Source organism: Peromyscus maniculatus, chromosome 1 (assembly GCF_049852395.1).
Source record: "Peromyscus maniculatus bairdii isolate BWxNUB_F1_BW_parent chromosome 1, HU_Pman_BW_mat_3.1, whole genome shotgun sequence".
Lineage (NCBI taxonomy): Eukaryota > Metazoa > Chordata > Mammalia > Rodentia > Cricetidae > Peromyscus > Peromyscus maniculatus.
This window is the reverse complement of record NC_134852.1, coordinates 90,666,572-90,690,317: the sequence shown is the minus strand read 5'-3', so window position 1 is coordinate 90,690,317 and position 23,746 is coordinate 90,666,572. Positions and strand designations below refer to the sequence as shown.

Genomic DNA, 23,746 nt, shown 5'->3' with positions numbered 1-23,746 from the left:
AAATGTAATTTGGGGCTGCGCAAGCACTTAGAGCTGTGCTGGGAGCAAGAAAGTGTTAATTATTGTCTGGGGTACAAGGGCCTGTGAGAATGAAAACTGATGAAAGCATGATTGTGATTTTGCGCATACATGAAAAAACTTGTCAAAGGCTTTCCAAGCCTCATGACCCCCTGCTTCCCATTCTGTTCATAGAGATCCGGAGCCCAGGGCCACTGTTTCCTCACTGTGTGGCTCTGACTGTGTCTAAGCCTCTCTGAGCCTCGGTTTCCTAAAGTGGAAAATGTGATCATCTTATGGGATCATGGTGAAAATGGAGGAGACATTGCTTGAGGCTTAGGCGTACACTGGGACCAGGTTCCCAGTTCAGAACCTCCAGCACTCCTAAGTCAAGACGCTTATACTCTCGAGCCTGAACACAAGCTAGGCTTCTGGCTGCCCTCCTGACCCTAGCCCAGGTAAGAGAGACGATCGTCTGAGGCTTCTCACTCCATCCTCCCTATCACACCTCAATATCCCATGAGCTGTCTTTGCTAGTGATCGAATCTTCCTTTCCTCACTCTTGTCTGCCCAGAAAAAAAAAAATATTAGAGACAAAGTCTTCAAACTTTTATTTGTTGTGAGCTGGGATAAAAGAGGCAGAGGGTTCCCAGGGTTGGAAGAGTCCTTTCTCTCAGAATTTCTCTTAATTCTCCCTCAGGGTTGTCCTGAAAACAAACAAACAAACAAACAAACAAACAAACAAACAACCCGATGGTTTGGGGAGAGTCCCAAGGATTCATGAACCTGAGTGTCATCTCTGCTCTCCCCTGTCTGCTCCTCCAGCCTCAGCCTTGCCGCAGCCCCCCATAGGTCCACCTCTGAGGAGCACTGGGGTGGACCCAGGAGCATCCTTCCCTTTCCATCAGTCTTTTAGGTCAAGAACCCGAAGAAAGGGCAGCATCTGCAGAGTGCAGATGACCAGCCCCCAGGAAGCAGACAGCATAGTCCTCAACAGCAATACTAACTGAAGGCCCCCAATCTGCATATGGCTCTGAATTCCTTCTCCAGCTCTAATGCCCAGGCTCCGAGTCTTGACATATCCCAGAGATGAAATTAGATAGAATTAGGGAAGGCCCCAGGCATGATATTGTAGGAACCTTGGAGGGAGAGGTTAATGTCTCCTCATATGGAACGGGGGACGGGACGGTTAGGGCTTAGGAGACCTCTCTTAAAGTGGCCCAGGCAAACAGGATATATTTGGGGTTAGGAGACCAGACTGCAATCAATGAGGTGGGTGTTAAATCTCAGTTCTGTCACTTTCCAGCTGTGACTTGGGACATGTAACAACATTTCTGGACTTTCGTGTCACCTGTAAAATGAGTGGACTAGTGGCCCCCGCAGTATAAAACTGGGGCTCACTGCACCAGAGCAGCAGACCTGACCTGACAGCACCACCGTGCTTCCCTTCAGCTGCCCTCCAAGTCCAGGGACCTCCATGGGTTTCCCAGGTTCCCCGGTCAACTCGACTGTGAATCTTTGCTGGCTCCTAAGTCTCAGGACCCAGCTCAGAGCTCGGTGGGATGTTGTACCTAGACCTATGTTGGATTCCAAACCGCAAGGCTCAGCTCCACATTGTGCTTTACGGGCACCCTCAAGCAAGCAATTTACTCCTTTGGGGGTAAAGCCAGGCAGGCTTTTGATTAGCACTGGGAGCAGCAAGGTCAGGCAGTGTCTCTCTGGACACATGCTGTGTATGCAGATAGAGCCTTTCAGAGTCAGTCCACTCCCGAGGCCAGGCTGTCCTCAGCAGGGCACTTCCATTGGGCTAAAGCAGGTAGGTGCGCCTACTCCTAATCAACACAGCCACAAAGCCCCCCCCCCCTCCAAACAGCTCCTCCCTGAGGGAAATCAGAACCACACTTGATTTACCCATTCTAGGATACTGACTCCGCCCCTCACTTGCCAACCAGCTTGGAGAAACCCTCTGATTTCCTTGCTCTGTCTCCTGCAGAGGTGAGACTGAAATATGATGCTCCCCTAAGCAAGAACCAGAGAAGCCAAGCCTGGCACATAGTAGGCTTTTGGTTAATAAGTAGCAGCCATGATGGTACACGTGACTGGTAGGCTGCAGTAACACCACTGGCCAGAGGCCGTCAGTACTGTTAAGACACTCTTCCCTGCCACATCACCACCTTGTCTTAGTGTGTCTACCCTTTCATTGGCTGAGAGGAGTTAAACCTATTAGGTGATTACTACTCTGTTTTCAATAAAAGCATTTCACAAACACAGAGAAAAAACAAACACAAACATCCAGGAAGAAATCCCTCCCATTTCCCAGAGGTTGCTGTCCAGTGTTCATGTTCAGGAACCATCCATACACAGACATAGACAAGCTTAATGGCCGATACATTTTATTTGACTCTAGGCTTCTTGTGTGTTGTATGTATTTTATCACTGAGCTTCACATACCTCGGACTCCATGACTGACTGTTAAATGTATACAAACAAGAACATACTTGAACGTTCTGTAATTTGTTCTACTCACTTAAGTATATTAGTCAGCCTTCCTATCAGCCTGCAAGCAAAGATCTACCACACTTTTACAGCTGTGTGGTGTCCCACAGTATTAAATGACCCGTTAGTGAACCACAGTTCTTCTTAGCAAACGTTTCCAGTGTATCTGGAGGAAATTTCTAGTCATGAAATTAGTAACCAAGTATATGTGCCTTTTACATTTTGACATTGCAACATTTCAGAAAGTGTTGTAGTTTCTACTCTCCAACAAACTGCACACAAACATCTAACCAGTGGGACAGAGGCACCAAGGGGTCCCCCCGAGAATAGCCCTGCACTGGCCTGTAGTGTAGAGCAGCACCTAGTGGCCTGCTTCTGTTCAGGCTTGTGCAAGCTGGGGGCCCAAGGGTGCCCTGCGTCCCAGCGGAGTCGGATGATAGGAGCACTGGGAGCGGAGGGCAGTCGAGTGTGGCTGGGGTCCCGCCTGAATGCTTTCTTGAAGCCATTGTCTCTGTCCCGCCCCGGTCTCCTTAACAGGAGTTGATTCAGGGTTTGTGTGGAGGGGGCTGGCTGTGCAGGAGGGGGTGGGTGTGCAGTCCTCACCACAGGCACCCAGGAATGTGTCACAGGAGGGAGAGAAAGAGGAAGGGGGGAACCCATGCCTGGGAGAGACAGGACGTCAAGAACCCCTGACTAATGAATAGCGAGGGTGCCCTTGAACCTCACTGGGCTTCCCCGTTCTCAGGCCCAGAACAAGAGCCGAGACACATCTGAGCCCAGCTGCACAGGATGGCGTGGTTCATCTGAGACACTTTGACAGGCTGAGCCTTTTCCCTGCATAGCTCCGATCTGCCTCCCAGCTCCCCTGGCAACAGCACAGCAGCATGGCTCCTGGTTCCAGGCCCTGCCTGCTGTGAGCGGGAGGAGGGAGGGAGAGGAGCACCAAGAGGAGGACAGCTGGGGAGGAGAAGCATCTTTAACTCCTGGGAGGCTGCAGTCCCTTCCTCTGGCAACTTCCCAATGTGCTGCCGGGTTCTTTGGGGGTGGAAATGCCAGTCATGAAGCTTCCATTTCCCAAGTGCCTGGACAGAGTGTCCCCACGGCACATCAGACCCAGAACAGTCCTGAAAGGTGTGGCGTGGGCAGGCACGGAGGAGATGCTAGGCCAGCAGGCTGATGACAAAGGCCCTCTAGCAGGGCTCCTGCTGAGTCCCTGGTGGCAGGGGCTCCCTGTACAACAGCCTCAGGTGCTTCTGTATTTCCCTTTCCTGCTGCACTCTGCTGTGTCTGAAGCAGCTCGGCTCTGTAGGCTCTGTGTTGGGCCTGTGACCCTGGCAGGAGTTACCACTTCTCTGTTTCCATAAAAGCTGAACTGCCTGTCCCATCACTGCCCTTCACAGGGCCATCTGAAGACAAGAGAACAGTCTATGAGCAGCTTGCACTCGGGGAGGCAGGTGTCCTGTGATCCCATTCAGGTATTATGGGGGCTGGGAAGGGGATAATGGGGAGGAGAGAGGGTCTCCCAAGGTTATGTCAGGATCTCCCCAGCAGGGAAGTTCTGGAGCTGGAAAAGGACTCATTTATGACCATGGTCTTTGGGGTCTCTGAGAACTTAGGAGATAAAAGAGATGGAACTTACTCTTCCAAAGTATTTTTCTATATTATTTATATGTCTTTGTGTATGTTTATGTGAAAGGTATGGTTATTATTATTGTTATATTTTGAGCCTAAGGATACATCTGAAGGTCTTGAGCATGCTTGGAAAGCTCTCTACCTTGCCGGGCGGTGGTGGCGCACGCCTTTAATCCCAGCACTCGGGAGGCAGAGGCAGGCGGATCTCTGTGAGTTCGAGGCCAGCCTGGGCTACCAAGTGAGTTCCAGGAAAGGCGCAAAGCTACACAGAGAAACCCTGTCTCGGGGAAAAAAAAAAAAAAAGGCATTAAAGAAAGCTCTCTACCACTGAAGCCTATCTCCACCCTGTTTCTTATTTTAGAAATGTGGAAACAGTGCTATGCACTGTCCCAGGGTCACCCTGGTCACACAGGGATATTGGGTTCGCACCCTGTAGACTTCACAGCCTGTTTCTGCTATACCTGTAGTGGAGTCATCTGGCTGGAGAAGTCAGGGAGAGAAACCAGATGTTAAGAAGTGGTGCCTTCGTGGAGTCTAAGGGGCTCTGGCCCAAGGAAGGTCCCAAATATATGACAAACCTTTCTGAAGCCACCAGGGCACTGTTCAGAACATCTGAAACCAGAGGAGAAGGCAAAGCATCTGACTCAGGCTGGAAGCACACCTAGCCAAGATATACACTGTCTGGCCCAGGCCTTTGCTCCAGGACAGGCCACTTTCCAGTTCAATGCTGAAGGTCAGCAATGGGACAAGCTTCTGGGTTTTTTGTTTGTTTCTTTCTTTCTTTGTTTCTTTGTAGGCTTTAGTAGAGGAATCTACCTGTGTCCCAGGGCAGCTTGAAGGAGAAAAGGCTGAGTTGCCTGAAATTCAGGGAGCAGGAGGTAGGGTGACTTGCAGGTAACAAAGCAGAAAAAATAAGAATTCCCAGTGTAAAATGTAGGGGCTGAGTGGCTGCAGACACAGCCATATCCAGTGTTCCTTTTCCAGGCCAGGAGAGGAAAGAGGCTTGCCCAGTGCACTAAACAGGATGGTGGGCTGGAGGGTGAGGAGCCTCTGACTTCCAGGTGAGTGGGGCTGGTCTTCTAGTGACCTTCTTTCTTTACTAGGCCACCTTGAACCCTGAAAGGGAAAGATTTCAGTAAGGAAAAAGAAAACTCAGAGGAAGTCACTATTGTCAGGGTGCATATGTCCAGGGCAGGGATAGTTTCCAAAATCCTGGGGCTGAAGACTTATGCTGCCTTGAGGCCAGAAGCTCTCTTTAGTAAGCTGTGGCTCCATCCCCGCTCCAGCATCACACTCCCAGACAACAGGAGCCACTAACACCCCTAGAGGAAGAAGCAGAGGCCTGAGGAGGTGAGGCAGACCGAGGACCTAGTCCTTGGCCCACCACAGTGCTTCTGAAAAGGACTCTGAGAGATCCAGATGAAGCTCAGCCCCACAGAGAGAGGCTGGGGCAGGTTTTCAGCCAGCCTGGAGCTCAGATCAGAGGAGGGTGTGCCCCATGGGGGGCAGATCTGACCTGGAGAGAGAGCAAAGGAGAGGGGATCATGCATCCGCATCTGGCTGTCCTGTCAGGAATTGCCCTGAGGGAGATTGTGTGCTTGCTGAGGGATAGACACCTATGTGACGGAACAGAGACAAAAAGACTAATGGATTGATTTGGGCCCAGCTGTGCCCTCTTCTGTGGGCTGCTGGTTCAGACAAGTTACCGTACTGGTACCAAGGCCGGTTGGTAGTTAACACTCTGAATATCACCACCGTTTCCATCCTCCTCCCCGAAACACAGCCCTATTAAGTGACCTTGAAAAGGTTGCCTCTGTCCTATCTGTCACATAGCTGAGGAGAAGAGCCAGTGTCTGCACCAGGCCCAGCAATTCCACAGTGAGAGTTCTTCCAACATTACAGATGTGACTTTAGAGGTCCTGGGACATTCGGGGATCTAAGTGCCCGTGAATCGAGGGCTGAGTGTCTGTCCATAGCATCTATTTGTCTGTCCCTCCCTTCTCTCTAGCCAGGGTTTTGCCTGCCTCCGGGTCGTCACAAAGCCCCAGAACTACCTGGGCCTGCATTCACACCCCAACTTCAGTTTCTAAACTCTCTGGGCTTTCTCAGAACCACTCAAACTAATATGGAAAGCATAATCACTCTGCTGCCGCGCGACAAATCCCTCCCCCTGGCCAGCTCTGACAGCATTTTTCTGGCTGACCAGGAGAATGACTACCTGTAACACACAGACACTACTTCTAATTGGGATTGGCAGCTGGAAGATCTAGGAGCTGAAATACAGTTAAGGGCAGCTACGGAAAAAGAAAGGCCTAGAGAAAGGACTAGAAAGCACCCGATCTGAGGAAGTTTTCTTCTCAGGAACAAAGAACAAGGTGATGCCTGGGGGCAGGCAGGACCCCTCTCTTAGCTTTCACTGGGCACCACCCATCCCGGGTCCAGCCCAGTCAAGACTGCTGCCTCTGGAGGGGAGCTGCGCTTGGAATGTGATTCTCCAGCTTTGCCATGACACTTGGTTTTGCTCCATTAACAGAGTGTGACTCTTCAGATCCCTGTCACCTCCTAAAGCCTCAGCCAGCCCGCCCCCCAGCACCACACTGATCACCAGATTAAGGAGCTCAGATACAGCTGAGGCAGCAGCTGAGAGAGGGATGGGGCCGGGAGGGCAGCAGACAACTCCCCCAAGGCCCTGCCATCTTGTCTCCCCCCACCCCCACCCTACTCAGGCACTTCGCTCACTGTCTGGCTTCCATATTCTTCGTCACTGAACTTGGGCTACCCCACCAGATTCCCAGCTTGAGTGAGAAAACAGCTCAGGGGGGCAGGGAAGAGGTACTGAGATGAGGGAGGTGGGAGAGGAAACTGGCTAGAGCCTCGCACTAGGAGGAGAAAAGCCCAGGCTCACCTGTTGTCCACGAGGCCATCTGAGGCCAATCACAGGGCTCCCTGTTGGTCTCTGGCCAGCTGCCTGCTCTAAAGCAGAGGACCTCCCACCATGTCTGAGGAGAAAAGGCTGGCAAAGAAGGAACCAGAGAGGGAACCAAGTGGGCACTAGACTATTTTCCCAAAGACCTCAGGATTTCTGGACCCAAAGACATCCCAACTTATTTAAGACATACACAGAAGTCAGGAGTGGTGTCGCATATCTTTAATCCCAGTACTCAGCAGGCAGATTTCTGTAAATTCAAAGCCAGCCTGGAGTAAGTACATAGGGAATTCCAGGATATCCAGGACTACACAGAGATTCTAAAATTTGAACGCGCGCGCGCACACACACACACACACACACACACACACACACACACACAGAGAGAGAGAGAGAGAGAGAGAGAGAGAGAGAGAGAGAGAGAGAGAGAGAGAGAGAGAGAGAGAAATCCTTTTGTCTGTAAAGTATGACACACAGGCTTGCTTCATCTGTGATAAAAACTGACCAGAAAGGATCAGGGAGTTTGGACTGACGAGTCCTAGGCAGATGTGCCGTAACCCAAATGCCCTGTCACGGAGGGCGAGACTAGTGGGGATGAGTGGTGGGAAGAGACCAGCAAAGAGCTGGAGTCACATGTGCGGACATGTGCACCTGAATGAGAGAAGGCTGCATCCTGCCCTCCCCTTCCTGGGTTCCTGCGGGGCTCCACAGGGCTAGACACTGAAGCCATGACCTGGGAAGATGCTAGGGCCAGGTTGAGCCTAGCTGGGCAGGTACCCCGCCTTTCTCAGCCCTGGGCCCTATCCCAGGGCCTGCAGGGGCCCAGGCAGCAGTAGCTCTCCACCCAGCTTCTCCTCTGCTGGGCTGGGGTGGATTTCACCACTGCAGCATACAGGCCAGGGGGAGACTCAGGCTCAGGAGGGGGCTCTGTGAGGATCTGGGAAGGCAGGCTCTGCTGATTCCTGATCCTCCGTAAACCGTAAACCGCCCAGAAAACACAAGACCTCACTTGAGCGTATGCAGTGATCAAATCCTTTCTTCCATCTCCCCACCCACCCCTATTCAGAATTCACTGGTCTCTTTCTTGTCATTGTGCTAAATGAACACAAGCTGAAATGATCACCACTGGCAAAGATTCCCCCAGCTAGGAGGAAACCAAGAGTTCCTGATGTTCAGCTTCATCATGTTGCTGATGATATTAAGAGCCGGAGAGACTTGGGCTGTCCAAGGTCACACAGTAAGGCAGTGGGGAGGCCATGACTGTACTCTGCCACCCTACTACAAGGGCCTAAAAGGGAGCTTCTCCATCATATCCTAAACAAGATCCTGACCTGCTATGGACGGCAGGGGTCTGGGGACAGAGGAGGCCGTAATGCGATAAGCTGACTGGCCATCTGGCTCTGGGACAGAAGAGAGCCCAGACTGGTCGCTTCTGCCGCCTGGTCCCAAGGGGCCCTGTGTCGCAAGAGACAGACTGCCAGATGGACAGGCAGTAGCCTAGGTCTGGGTAGAAGCCAATGCGTTCCTGGTAGTCCGCACTGACCAACTTTCGGCAGTAGGGCCGAAGCGTAGAGAGTAAGGCCGGGCTCCCCACAGGGCAAAGAACTGCAGGCCAGGGAAGCTGGGGTTTTCCCCACTCGGAGCCTGAGCCTGGCTCCCCAGGTAGGCCCAGCCCAGCCCTGCCAAGCTCAACTCCCCAGCCTCCAGCCCACTGGCCAGCCACAAACAGGGCCCCCTCCTGGGGGAGGAGGAAGGCAAACACATCTCCCCTGGCACCTTCTCAGACATGCATGCAAAACTAATTAACATGGGGAGACATGCGAGCAGCCGGCCAGCTCCACACCCTTGAGTCCATGCAGACAAGGCGAGCCCTTGTCCAGGGGACCTGCACAAAGCTTTGTTGCTAATTTAGGCATCTGTCTCTGTCTGGTCTGGTCCTCCTGCCTGCACTGGGGTTTTTCCCAGCCCCTCGGACAATGCTGGGAACAGGCCCGCAGATCCCTTATTCAAATCACACCCGGGACAATGAGCTCATTGTGCAGACCACAGAAAGGGGGATGCTGGGGGGTGGGAGTATGTAAGGGGCATCGGGGAGTGGAGAAGGGTGGGGGTGTGTGTGAAGAAAATAGGAAGCCAGTAAAGTGTTTACTAACATAGCCCCTGCAGCTGCCCAGGGCCCCTTGCCCCTCCCTTGCTTGGCTGGGAGCTGGGCGTCTTGGGCCTGAGAGGTGGGAGCCCCAGAGTGGATGGAGGGCCTTGTGTCTATGGGCCCAGCAGACAGATACAAACTCTGGCTGCAGCCTTCATCTTGGTGGCTTCCTCCTTCACCAATCTGCAGCTTTCCCTGCATGTTCAAGGGCGGACATCACTTTTTCATAGAATGGTGTGGGGTCCTTTTCTTCCTTACCTCAGGTTCAGCAGAGGGAAGGCAGAGGAGACCAGGCTGGGGAAGGAGGCCCTGGCGGCTGTGCAGGGTGGGACAGGCTGTCTCGCCATTGTCTTCGGGCAACATTTCATTTTCTCCTCCTTCCCATCTAATAAATTAGAGAGTAGATGGTAAACGGTGAAGGGACAGGCTCCCCACGGACATGGAGGGCGGGAGGCAACTCTGTAAGCTCTTGGCAGATGGGCTCCCCCAGCCCAGGCCACTGCTCAGGCCATACCTGGCTAGACACTTGAATGCATCTCCATGCAATGAGCGAGATGAGAAAAAGCTCTCTATCTATATATGCGCAAGTACATATCTACCAGCATCCTGATGTCCCTGAGGGGGAGAGCTGAGGCTCTGAAATGTCTTCCTTTTACCAACACCACCCCCAGCTCCCTGTTGCACTGAGCACGCCTAGACAGGCCGACATAAATAGACACACACAGCCTGACAACTGACACGAAGATACAAAAAGAAACACACACACCCAGAGGCGGCCACAGACACACCCTGACTAGGGTGTAATGAGTGCGGGACGGATGTGCATTCAGTCAGGAGCTCCAGCCATGGGGTGGCCGAAAGGTTATGGTGTATGGTGTGGCTGCAACAGCACTCCAGCACCCCCTTCCTCTACAGCAGCACCTCAGGCTCCTGCGACGGAGAAGTAAAATACAATTTCACCGTCCAGATGGAAGCGAAGGACTCCTGAGTCAGGAAAGTCTGTAACTGGTCCAGCCCTCAGTCAGGGCTGGCTAGGCTATCTCAGAGACTTTTCTGCTTTTATTAATGATGAAAGAAAGGATAGCCAAAGCCATTCTGTCTTTCCTTTCCTCTCGTTTGTTTTCTGAGGCAGGAGCTCATGTAGCCTGGCTGACCTTGAACTTCTGATCTTCCTGCCTCCGTCTCCCAAGTACCAGGGTTAACGGCATAAACCATCATCTGGGCTTCAAAAGTCATCTTGATTGTCCTTATCTCAAGACAACAAACAGATCCTGAAGTTGGAGCAAGTGGAGCTTTGCTGGCCTCGTTTTCCTTTCGGGACAATCTCAGGCTCCAGTTTCTTGCTGTTAAAATAATGCTGAAGGGGTGTTGTAGGATGAAGAGGAACATAAATAGTTGAGATGTACCATCCCATGATGGAAATGTGTTAGCTTGAACCACATGAACAGTTAACAGTTCTTGATTTAACAATGAAGAAATTGTATATGGGTCAACCTAGCAAGCAACTGGCCCCACGAGAAGGGAACATTCCATTTGTTTATTTACTTAACTTTATTGTATTTTGAGACAGGGCCTCATTAGTTGTTCAAACGGACATTGAACTCCCGGCTCAAGCATTCTTCCTGCCTCAGCCTCCTGAGTAGCCAGGACCGGAAGTGTACGTCCCTCACTGGCTTCCCTATTTCAGTGTCTCCCTCAAACTAGGCTGCTTTGGTCCCAATGAAGGAAACATAGTGACAAGAGTGACCTGAGAGTGGATTCTACCTGGACCTTCCATCTACACCACAGTCCACACAGAGCAGGCGCCGCTGCTGGAGAGAGCTTTGAATGTCTATGCAGGGCCCATGGCCTGCGCTGGAAGGGAACCCATCTTCTTAGTTACCACCAAGCTGTCTCTTCTCTTCTTCTGACCCTGGAGCGTGTCCTGGAAGAGAGACAAAGGCCATGAGAGGGACAGCAGAACAGGAACGGAGACAGCTGTGCACCTCCTTCTTCAGCACGAGAGTCTGTGAGGCCCTCTGCTCTGGAGGGAGCTTCCCTCATCAGCCTCGTGACTGAGAGTGTGTGCCGTCAGCCGGCTCCCATATTTAAACCCTTGGCAAGTCTCGATGGATGTGACATTTATTCAGTAAACTTCCTCCAGGAAATCTAAGCAAAGGAAGCCAGAAGGGAGCCAAGGCCACCCAGCGCAGGGAAGACCCACTTGCGGCTAGACCCTGAACATCCCCTTGTTCAGCGTACAGGACTAAGAGTACATTCTCTCTTCCTGGGAAAGCATCCTCATGGACCTCTGGCTTTCCTAAATGAAAGAGTCAAGTGCTGCCGCCTCACCTGTCCACAGAAGAGCCTGTTTCAAGGTCACTCTTGCCTACCAGCAACAGCTGGGCAGTACAGAAGGAGGCAGAGCACAGGACACATCCTCCTAGTCTTCTGGTGATTAAACCAAAGATTTAGAAAGAATATCCATGCAGCCGGAAGTGGCATGGGCCTCCTGTGCTTTGATAATCACCATACAATATCTAAGAGCTTGATCTTACACACACACACACACACACACACACACACACACACACACACACACACGTCTACCAGAGTAGTAGTAATGAGAAGAAACCCATTTGTCTTTCCTGGTCTTGGAAGGCAAGGGACAGAAAAAGGCCACAGTCAGGGTTGGGGGCTGGGGCTAAGGACGCATCTGCAGGGCTGGGTCACCCCACTGTGTGGGGAGGTGATGGTCAGATGCCCACTACTGTCACTTCACATGCAGGCTACCCCCCCTCCCCCCAGAGCTGCCCTCAGGGGCCGGGCCGAGGAGAGCCAGGTAGGATTCGGAACCTGGCGCTCCAGACAGGCTTCTGGTGTCTAAGGAGAAGAAAACATCTATCCATGAATTCCTCCAGGTGTTGGTTTATTATTTCATTGCACTTAAGACGTTTCCTGCTGGTCTCACACATAAATCTCAACGAGTTATTGATATTCTGGTTCTTAAGATCGAAGTTGTTTTAAGCGGAGAAAGGGAAACTACAGAACTGGTGGGGTCTAGAGAACTGAAGTCTGGCTGAAGCTAAGTGACAGCTGAGGGTCGCCATGGGCAAAGCATGAAATGGCCTCTGACTTTGTTCTTGTGGGTTCTTGAAGAGTGGAGAGGGCTGGGGGAGCAAGAAGCCATAGGATGATGGTAACTGTCACATCCCAAGCCTGCCAACTCCGCACTCCCTCCCCTCAGCCTGACCTTCCTGTTGTGGATGGATATGTGAAGTTCCCTATCACAAGAGCTAAAGGGCCGGGCAGAGGACTGTGGTTTCCTCCTCTGTGTCCCCAAGGCCTTACTTAACACATAATGTGCAGTCAATAAATGTTGAATGAATAAATGATTGTGGTAGCAAAAATAACGTGGCATGGGAAGATATCCAATTTCTGAGCTCCACAATTTCCTTGCGAACTTGGAAAGAGCTCCCGGAGCTACTAGAGTCCAAGCCAAGTGCTACAAGTTGACAGGCCCAGAGTGGGCATGCCTGCTGAGCTCCAGCTGGCCTGGGTGGCACAGGGCCTGACAGCCTCCATCCTACCCATCTCGTACCCATGGTGACCAGGCCAGTTCCTTTAGCCGGCTCCCTGCCTGTTGTTCTCGGCTTCCAGCATCTGACCTGACGTTCCGTACCAAATCTCATGCCCTGTCCATCAGGACACTTCCAGCTTCTCTGAACCTCTGGCCAGAGAGTACTCTCCTCTGGCATGGATGCCCTGTCCTGCCCTCTTGGTGGCCTAAAAGACATGTTTGGCCACAGGAAGCCTTCTCTGGTACTTGTATCTCCAGACAAATTCCTCTTGTCTTAACTTCCTGGGCCCAAGTTAGATCATATACCCCTGTATGAGTGACTACTAAGGCTTTTCAAGCTGTTCTCTCTGATACAGAGGTCGGGGAGCAGGTCAGGGTTCTCCCCACACTATGGAGTTTATGGACAATCAGGAAACACAAGGACAGAGAGCTAAGCTTGGTCCCTTGCTTGCTGTCTTCCAGAGATTTTATTCACGACAATGTGTGACACCACATCAAATGGGATGCATACTAATATTACACACACACACACAAACACACACACACTTCTCCCTCTTCCCCTCCTCCTCCTTCTTTCTCTCCTTCTTTCTCAGACCCAGGGACTGAACTTGGGCCCTGGTGTTTTTGAGTGCTATTCCTAAATTCAGGGGTGAGAACAGTAGCTCACAAAGAGGAAAAGCAGCATGCTCGTGGTTTTTGAACTAGATCAGAAAGGCTCCAGAACCTGGCTCCTGTTGAGCCTGTGGCTTCTGCCTCACTGCTGTGCTCTGACAACGTAGGGGAGAATCTGCAGCAGCTGAGAATGGGATGCAGAGGCTGGAGAGATGGCTTAGGGAGACTGCCAAGCCTAATGACCTGAGTCTGATCACCAGGCCCACACAGTAGAGAGAACTAGCTCATGCTGTCCTCTGATCTGCACACACACACACACACACACACACACACACACACACACACAGCAAATAAATATACACAAATGTTAATATGTATTTAAATGCAATGGGATACAAGAAATTGCAGGCTCATAAGGATGGGAACTAGAGACCCCCTCCTCTTTACCCTCCCAAGGCACTTGATAAGGAAATGACACTCTCAGAGGTGATGGCCATTCTCCTAACCAGCAGGTTTCTATGCTACCAAACTGGCAGACAGAAGGAAGCCTTGGCATTCTTTGTTTAAGGAAACAAGACTGGGGGCTGGAGAGATGGCTTAGCAGTTAGGAGTGCTTCCGGCTCTTCCGAAGGACCAAGTCTGGATTTGCACACTCTTGTTAGGCAGCTTACAACATCTGTAATTCCATTTCCAGGGGACCTGAGGCCCTCTTCTTGGCTTTGCAGGTATCTGCACACACATGCTACACACACACACACACACACACACACACACACACACACACACACACACCACAACACACACACACCCCTTAGAAAACAAGACTGGACAGAGGACACAGATACCATCCCTTCCCCGTATGACTGCGTACCACTTCTGGAAGCAGAAAGCAAAACCCACATTCACTCTGAGCAGCCAGCCCCTTGCAATTGTGGGAGTTGGTGGAGTTGGGTCACTCTGATTTTATTTTATTTTACTATTTATTTATTTATTTATTTATTTATTTATGAATGACAGGGTTTCTCTGTGTAGCCCTTTGCTGCCCTAATCTATCTATCTATCTATCTATCTGCCTGCCTATCTATCTATCTATCTATCTATCTATCTATCTATCTATCTATCTATCTATCTATCTATGGGAGGGCTTCTCTGTGTAGCCCTGGCTGTCCTGGAACCACCCTGATTTTTATAAACCGAAGCACAGCAAGGCTTGGCTGACAGACAATATCAAGACAAGCCAGGACCAGAAGAGATGTTTCCCACCTCTCTAATTCCTTTTGGGGTTCCCAGGGGCCTGGCACTGAGCTCTCTCCATCTGGATTACTCGGCTATGTTGCCTACCTGAAGTAGGAGATGCTGCAGAGACATCTAGCAGCCCAAATAACCCCATGCTGCCTCCCAAGACTCAGCTGATCCCTTGGGAGACAAGGGCCCTGTGACAACTGAACCCTAAGACTACAGCTTCTGAGCCATACCTCGTGCAACCCCTGTGCGATATTTGGCTAAGAAGAGAAGGGTGGAGCCTGGATTATATTTACTTTTCTGAGCCAGGCCTCAAAGACCCAGTGTGCAAAGATCAGCACAGAACCTAGCACAGTGTGTGTGCCCGGTAAATGCTTTGTGCCACCGTCACTATAACCATTAGGGTTTCCATTCCCCATCTCGCAAGCTCCACTTTTCAGACACTCCCAGAGTATGGAGGCTGGAAGGCCCTTCGCCCAGAGCAGGGTTTCCCCAGGAAGAAACTGACAATTACGAAGGGGCCAGGGCTGCTGGCGAGGCTGGCCCACAGCCTGGGGTCTTCCAAGGTGAGAAGGCTGAGCAGGTCTCTACCCTCTGACAGCAAGATGAGCCCAGCACCTCCCTGGGAAAAAAAAAAGAAATCTCTCTGGAGACCAGAGGCCTGGCAGGGAGCCAAAGCAGGAGCCTCTCCAAGAAAATGCTGGCTTTGAGCCAAGGAGCATCCCAGAAGCTCCAGCTTGCTAGTCGGGGAGGCTGAGGGGAGGAGGGGCAGCCAGGAGATGGGCAGCCCCAGCCAGGTTCCAAGCAAAGGAACCCGGCCAAAAGGGAGTTTGATGTGAACCTGGGACACACAGCTGTCTTCCCTTGTTTAGTGGCTCCTCTGTATCTGGGAGAGTATGAAGTCACCAGTGGGGGGTGGGTCCCACTTTGGGAACAATGATCCTATCAGCTCCAGCTCTGCCCACACAAACCCACTAGGGTACTGCTGACCTAAGTTTTTAATCTAAAGATTCTTTCTTACTCTTACCCTAAATGCTGAAAACACCATGTTGCCCGTAGATTCAGGACTGAGAGGTAATCTCCACCTAATGGGCTCTTCTAGGCTGTCCTAAAAGCCCCCTCAGGCCCAAGACGCCACCTGGTTTTTCCACTGCACTCTATGCATAGACCTCTGTGATTCTGATCTCCTGGGTGAGATCAGAACAATCAGTCCAAGTGTCGGGTCTGTAAAAGGGCTCCACCCTCTGGTTTAGACCAGCCATTTCCAGCAGAAATGTAAGGGGGGAGTTTCCTGTATAATCTTAAATGTTCTAGAAGCCTCATTCCAAAGACAGGAGAAACAGGTCATTTTAATTATATATTTTATTTAGATCATTACTTAAATGTGCCATGCTGCCCACATATATGAGATCAACCATTCCTGTCTATTGAGTATCACACCGGACAGAACAATACAGCTCTTGACTCCAGCAGCAGGTCACCATTTTCAGATGAGGATACAGCCAACGTCTCTATGGAGTGGGCACCACAGTAGAAGGCAGAGCCCCAGACTCCATCCTTACAGCTGGGCCTCCCACCAGCCTTCCCTTCCAGCTCCCAGATGCATAACCATGGGCTATTAGGGAGAGGACTGTATGCTCAGTCAAGTTCAGGAGGACTGCAACCTAAACCTAACGAAATAGACAACTCCGAGAGGACGAGAAACGGACACATCTGATGTCACAAGGCTGGGGAACAAAGACAGCTGAAGGGAACTGGAGGGAGGCTCTGGAAGACCTCTGTGTCAGCCCCAAGTCTCGCTGAGGCCCTCTGTTTGTGCCATCCTGCTCAGGGCCACCTGGCTCCCATGGCGCATCAGTACCCATGCTCCAGCACAGGGTCTGGTGAATTTTCCACCACGTCTCCCTGGAAGAACTACCCACAAAAGCTCCTCTCTGCTTTAGAAGGCGAGAACAAGTCGTGCATTTACCCACTGCCTCTAGTCTTCTTCCTCGGAGTCGCCATGCCAACACACAGTCATAATTACCAAGGAACGCGTCAATAGTGGCAGCATTGACAAAGACACTATATCAGGGCTTGTGAGCTAAGCAAGGTCAGGCTCTTCACAGCTCCCCAGCTTCCTGCCCACTTCCTTTATTCTCCTCAGATCCATCGCTCTCCTTCATTCTTTCTCTCCCACCCAGATGGTCTGATTTTATTTTCTCTGCAGAGAAAGGAACTACAGCTCAGTGTATAAAACACTTTTATAGCAATTAGGAGACAGGTTCTCCTTTGAGTTCTGATTTTAACTTGTGGGAAAAAGTCACTTTAACATCCAGGCCTCAGGGGTTTGGTTTTTTTTGTTTTGTTTTTTGGGGTTTTTTTTCTGTGAATAGGGAGAATGTTTCTGGACACTGTCTATTCAACAAGGGGGTGCCTGCATTTAATTTGCCTTCTAAATTCAGAGGCTGAGTAAGTGTTATGTAGTCATCTCTGAAATCGTCTTTATGATCAACAACAGAGGTACCAGAAGCTCAAGGAAACAAAAGGAGGTTCAGATCAGAGAGGGAGTTAGTTCTAATGCCTGGGAACAGCAGGGCTTGTATCTCCCCCCAGGAAGAGCGAAAATCTCAGAAAAGGAGCCAGGAACAGCTGAATGGTGGCCTCTATCAGATTATGAAAAGATGAGTGGGACGGATGAGAACGATCAGGCTAAATGACAAGCATCCTGAGGCCCCCAGTGAGAAGCAGGACATGCACCCATTTAAAATGAGAGGTCAGAAAAAGAAGGCAGCCAGCCATCACTGGAGCCCTACACAAGAGCGCCCCGATTTCAGAACACCCAGTGCACCAACATCTGAACTTACAAAGGAGATAAATTGGAGGCTGATGATTAGCATCACAAAATGATTATTCCCTTTGTAAAAGGCTTCACTGCAGGACTGCTTTAAATAGTGCATTTAAACCATGATCTGATTTGCTAAATTCGATTTATACACATCTACTGCCTAAGCTGGCGTGCGGCTGTATTTACATGTCTTCCCTTGGCACAGAGGAGGGGAGAAGCTAGCCATTATTTGGGGCCTTTAATCCTTGTAGACAGTAACTAATCTGGGGAGCTGAACCCTGTTTTTCTTCTGCAGCTGGGGCTTTAGCAGCACACTAGCCCCAGTTCTGCTGTGGTGCCCGTGGAGACCCCGCTGGAGGACAAGTTAGGACTAGGCCAGGTCTGTTGGAGCCTTTCTGGAAATGGGGGCTCCCTACCGAGAAGCATACCCTCCCCACATTCAGGAGTAACACTCTTTTGGTACAGATTTCTGGGTTACTGGACTATTTTGTTCCTACAGTCATCAAGCCAAGGATTCAAATCCCACCTTTTGGGGGCCACTGGCATTTCCTGACCTGAGTCACAGCTCTATCAGTGAGTGTACTTAAGTCACGGGAACCAAACCCATGAAGGCATGGGAAAGCTGGCTCTCCACTAAAGAAGACAAAAGATCTCCTGGCACAGCACAGGAGGACGGAACAGGGACGGGACACACACACACACACACACACACACACACACACACACACACACACACACACACACACACCTTCCTTGCTTCACCTAAAGGGATTTGTAGGCTTCCCTGACAAGGCCCTCTGAAAGACAAATGACCCTTGCTAGTGGGGTCCAGTACATGTGGTAGTGCAGCTAGGAATCAGGCCATGGAAAAGCCACTCGCCAGCTCACACTGTTTGCTGGGGTGGCGGTGGGGTTATATTACTAAGTGCAGGAATTCTACACTGAAAAAATAAAGTGCCCCCCCCCACCCCCAGTCAGTGGTTCCACCCTACCCTCAACTCAGCACTAGGCTTGGCTTTAGGTCTTGTTTACCACATGTCTACAGATCCCCACAATGGTAAGTCCAGCTTAGTACCCAGAACCTGGGCAAAGAATGGAACAGCACCCAGGTCAGAAGAATTTATAGTGAGGATAGAGGTTATCAGGCCACCAGTAAATCATCTCCCTGTTGAGAAGTCCACCGAAGCCCAGCTTCTGAAGAATGGGCCGTCAGGATCCCTGATCCTAGTCTTTGTTACACTAACTTAGTGGCCTCAAGGAAAATCCAGTCTTGGGGGTTCACGTCCCCATCTGTGACGACATATGCACTCAACCTACATAATCACTAAGTTTTATTAATTTTTTTTTCTGGTGCTGGGTATTGAACCACTAGGCAAGAGCTCTACCACTGAGCCACATCCCCAACCCATCAATGTTGTATAAACCATAGATCAGAAAAATGTTTATCTCTGACAAGTCCTAATGAGCTTCCTTTTTGAGCAGGGTTATAGAGTCCTCATGCTTTGTCTTGGCTGCCAGGAAGCTCAGAACAGCCACAGCAGCCAATCATAAATACTATTTTAGGCCAGGGCTTAAGGGTGGACGTTGGGGAGTGACATGAGAGCCCTCAGATGTGAGGCAGGGCTGAGTGAGGAGACTTGGGTTCATAGCGGCTTGATAATGGTTATTGCAGAGGAGAACAGACAAGATAAACCTTTGTGTTTATGTGTATGTGTGTGCACTTGCAGAGACTCAAATTGAGAACCAAGGCCTCAGGCCTAACTCTTCCTTTGGCAAAAGTCACTTAAGGGACTCCTCACCCTCCCTATCTAGGAAGGTCCGAGGTCACATGAAGCACTCAGGCCTGGCACAAGGCAGAATTCATTGAACATAAATTGGTAACTGAAGTTTCTTGGTGGGTGACTGTACACAACACACATGAACAGGGCCTGCTTTAGGGCATCCATGGCTAAGGGAAGCAGACCGACTAATGATTGATGGACGGGGGCGCTGGAGAAAGAAAAGCAGATGTGACTCTTGGGCCGAGGTCTGGAGAGGGCAAGCCCAAAGATGCTGCTGTCCCCATGGCTCTCCTCCTGCCCACCTTCATCCTCCAAGTGACTCAGCCCAGCCTAGGCAGTGAGAATGGGGCCTCTCTAGGTCACCCTCAACCCCAACCACACAGACTTTCACAGGTCTCACACTGGGGTTCTCTGGACTCCCTTCACCTTAGGGTCACACCAGCCAGGGTCTGGGATAATGCAGACGGGCGGCTCACCACCTCCTGCACCACAGTTTCAAGGAAATGCGGGCGCTGGCCGCACAGGCGCAGGTGAGCACTGCAGGGAAGCAACTCTCCAAGAGCTTGCGGGTCCAAACTACAAAAACAAATAAACAACAACGATAACAAAACCCCACTGTGCTGGGTCAGCGGGGCCTGCACCTCAGCTTGGTGGAGAAGGCCCTTCCGCCAGCGTCCCTGCAAGGGGCCCTGGAGCACCCTGCTTTCTCCTTTGCACCCCGAGCAAGGTCACTGCGGCCTTGGGGCCAGGGTCCCCGGGCGAGCGAGCGTACGACGGAGGATGGTCCGGGCAAGGGGTGGAGGATGGAGGGGGGGGTGACTCAGAGATGACTCTGACGAGTGCTCGGCGGCGTCGGCCGCCCCGCAGGCAGCTTCCAGGACTCCCGGGCCCGGTGCCCTCTCTCTGAGCTCACGGCTTCCGAGCTCGGCGGACCCCGCGGCGCGGCGACCCTACCTCGTGCCCACGCAGCCATCTTGCCGCCGCTCGCTCGCTCTCAAAATGGCCTCCCGGGCCCGCGGCGCGCCCCGCCGGAGCAGCCTTGGCGCGGGGCCGAGGGGGCGCACGCGCCCGGCCCTCCGGGTCTCCGCTCAGCTCCCCCACCCCACCCCGGCGTGCGCGGGCCGCGCTCAGGGCTCTTCCCCGTCCCGCTTTGGCCGCGGGCGGGCGAGAGGGCGGGCGCCCGGCTCTTCCGTAGGCCCCGGGGCGAGCGCGAGGTGTGAGGCCGGCCAGGGAGTGTCTGTCGGGGGGCCAGAGGGAGCGCACAAGACCAAGCCCTAGGCCTGGCGCCCCCCCGCCCCATTGGGGCGAGCCTGACCCCCCGGGGCAGATGAGAAGCGGCCGCGCCTTTTAGCAGCCGAGGTTCCTCCGGCACTGGCCGGACGTGTGCAAAGAGCCCCCTCGGAGGCCAGAACCATTGCAGCTCCCCCGGTGCGCTCAGCCTGCCAGCCGCTCCTGCAACCAGCAGCTCAGCGGGGAGAGCGGTCCAAAGCACAAGCCAGCAGGTGTATTTTCAAAGCCATCGCACACTTGGGATGTGCACACAAACGGGGTCGTGGTGGAGGTGGTGGAGGTGGAGGTGGAGGTGGAGGTGGAGGTGGAGGTGGAGGTGGAGGTGGAGGTGGTGGTGGTGGTGGTGGTGACTTGGTGACTTTGGACTCTGGCCTAGAGAGGGAAGGGGGGTCGCCCGCCCTCCAGGGGACTCAGGTAGAAACACAGCCGCCTTACCAACGGGATCCTGGGATCTTCCAACGCTCCTGGTCGCCCGACCCGTTTTGGAGACACCCCGCGTCCTCCTTCCCTGGCTGTGGCCACTCACCTCTCCCGTGGCGGTGGCACGCCCTCCTTCGTTGCGGGGGAGAGCGAATAGGTGCCAGCCAAGGAGACGCAGAGCCCAGGTAGGAAGTGCAGGAAGCTGGAGGACCTGCCGTGGAGCAACTGTAACACAGAGAGGAGACGTCGGGCGCCTGCCACGGACCCCTAGAAGTGTGTCCCGGTCAAGCCTCGGGGTACTGTGGCACTGGCTTGGAGGTGTGTGTGTGTGTGTGGGGGACACACAGGCGTCCTCCGAGTCACGACCACAGCCTGAGGAAAATGTTGGATGCTCTGATCCCCACCACATCCAGCCAGAATGTGGGAGACATCGGGTTGGGTGTCGGCTATGGAAGGGAGCAGGTTCTGCCTAGGACCCAAGGTTGTCTCTGCGGAAGTCCCTCGGGAATGGAAGTCCAGGTGTCTGTCGGAAGACCTGGATGCGTGTTCCTGACCTAAACAGAAAGCCTGAGTTCGACCCAACCGAGGCACGAACGTGGCTTTGCCCAATGTCATATAAGTAATGAGACTTCGACCCCGGGAGGTTTTCCCGGAAGAGCCAGCTCCATACACAGAGCTAACACCGGCCTCCTGGAGGTGCCGTCTTGGCCTCCAGCCCTAGCCTTCTTTACTAGGGTAGCCGGTGAGGGTCTGCTGACTTCAAATGTCTCAAGACAGTTCCATGTCCCCCTAGTTAGTCATCCAAGCTCAGACTTATAGCTGTCTCTCCCTGATCTCCCATGGAGTGCTCTTTGAGGCCCTTGGGACCTAGCAGATCTGGTACTAGCTGGGGGAGGTAGGTAGCCTGTGGGCCCTTTGGTGACATTTTCCATCTATTGGGGCTGTCATTATGTCTTCAGCTGGGGGAAGTTTTGAATTTCAGACCCAGATATGTGTGCACCCCCTGCCAGACTACTGCCCACTATGTGCCAGGCGTTTTATTTACATGTTTTATGTAAATCTCACGTGACCCCTGTAGGTACAGGTACGATTGTCCCCATTTCACCCAGAGAGGTGAAGGCCACACCTCACGGATAGCCTGAGTTGGAGAAAGGAAAGGGTAAAATCTGTGAAAGAACGCTGCCTCACAGTAGAGCACTCCCAGTTCCCAGCTGCTCAGCCTCTCAAAAAATTTAGAATGGGAGTTTTTTAAACCTGGTGATCCTGAATCCTGAACTCTAGAACTTCAAGTGAGGAATTATCACCTTCAGGGGCAAAAAAAAAAAAGTCACATAAGCCGGCCAGTCCTACCTCCCCATGAGCTGGGGATCTCCGCAGCCTTTCCAGGCGCCACCCTTCTTTAGTGTAGGTCCAAAATCTTGTGGAAACCTGGAGAAGCCCCACAATGGCCAACAATTCACTCACAATGGACAGCAGTATTGTTATCAGGATAACCCAACCAGAATAATATGAGATACATTGATATAAGGGCTTGATATTTTTGCACACACCCTGAGGGGATAGAGGAGCTAAAAATAAAAGAACAGTCATAGAAATGCTCCTCTCTTTTCCCTTCACATTTAGGTAAGAAGCTTTCCCATTCTGAGAGCTGCTTTTTCTTTAAATGGTAAGACATGCCCCCCCCCCCCGTTCCCCATGAAACGTTTATAAGAGGCAAAAATTACATCAACCGGGCCTGAGTTGAAATAAATACATTTTAAAAGTTTTTTTTTTTAAATAGTCTTTTTCAGACGAAGGGTAAGGGACATGGCTCTTAGCCTAGGCTGTGTGAGGCAGCAAAGATTGGGCCGCTGTAGGGTGAGGTGAGATGGGTGGGGACTAGATAGAGAGACATCCAGAATGGGCATAATAGCAAAGGACAAGAGACTGGAGCCAGAAATCCTTTACCCAACAACCCCAGACAGATGCTCTAACACTGACCTACCCTGGAGGGTGGCCATGGTTCCCAAACTTCCATCCAACTTGCCGGGAGATCCAACTATGTCCTAACAAGGTCTGAGAAACACCACCCTGTACGTTTCTAAAACACACAAAGACTAGGGATTTGACCTAAGCCAGCGAGAAGCAGTTCTGCTCACGGTACCCCTAATTCATGGGGGTAACAGAATTAGGCTGCAAGCTGGGGTGGGGGTGGTGAGGCTGACCAGTGAGGGGTTCCAATGCCTGCACAGATGGAAGCCGAAGAGTTCTAATTAGCACAAAGCCTGCACCTTCCATTAATAGCTCACCACCAGCCCCTGGATGCCGCTGGAGGCAGTCAAGTTGGAATGTGTGAGGCTCACCTGTCCCCAGCTCATTAACAGACCTAGGGTGAGAAGAGGGCTCTCCTGCGGAAGGACCAGCCCAAACCAGCCCCCCACCCCCATCTAATTACAGGTTTGACTTCTAGGTCCATCTGAGGGGAAGAATGCTTGACCCAAGTCCCATATTCCTGGGCACATGTTCAGCCAGGCCTCCAAGGACAGTGAGCTCCCTCCAGACTTGAAATAAATTCCTTCTTTAAAAGTGCCGGCATACATTCCATTTATATGAAACCCTAAATAGGTAAAACTGACAGAGACCTCAAGGGGTGTGGGAGCAGGCAGACTGGGAAGAAGCAAGAGAGAAGTTTCTGGAAGGGGGGAACTGCTGTCTTGGGTGCAAATGCATTTGTCAGAATTCATAGAACTGTACACCTATAATCTATTTCCAGATGAAAATCATGCCTCTCCGAATACGTGTGTGTGCCTCACATATCCACCCAAAGGTGTCGGCC

The 23,746-nt window shown here is 51.9% G+C and overlaps 1 long non-coding RNA gene across 2 annotated transcripts; it reads right to left on the bottom strand.

Moving 5' to 3' along the window:
• Positions 1-2,373: 2,373 nt before the first annotated feature.
• LOC107401105 (uncharacterized) lies at positions 2,374-22,592 on the bottom strand. 2 transcript variants are annotated; one of them, XR_013042595.1, is made up of 4 exons: positions 20,947-22,592; positions 9,459-11,124; positions 4,451-5,241; positions 2,374-4,267 (listed from the first exon to the last, which is right to left on the bottom strand). It is a non-coding gene; the product is annotated as an uncharacterized LOC107401105 (long non-coding RNA). The 2 variants fall into 2 exon arrangements; XR_013042596.1 differs by lacking the exon at positions 20,947-22,592 and adding an exon at positions 20,176-20,935.
• Positions 22,593-23,746: the final 1,154 nt, after the last annotated feature.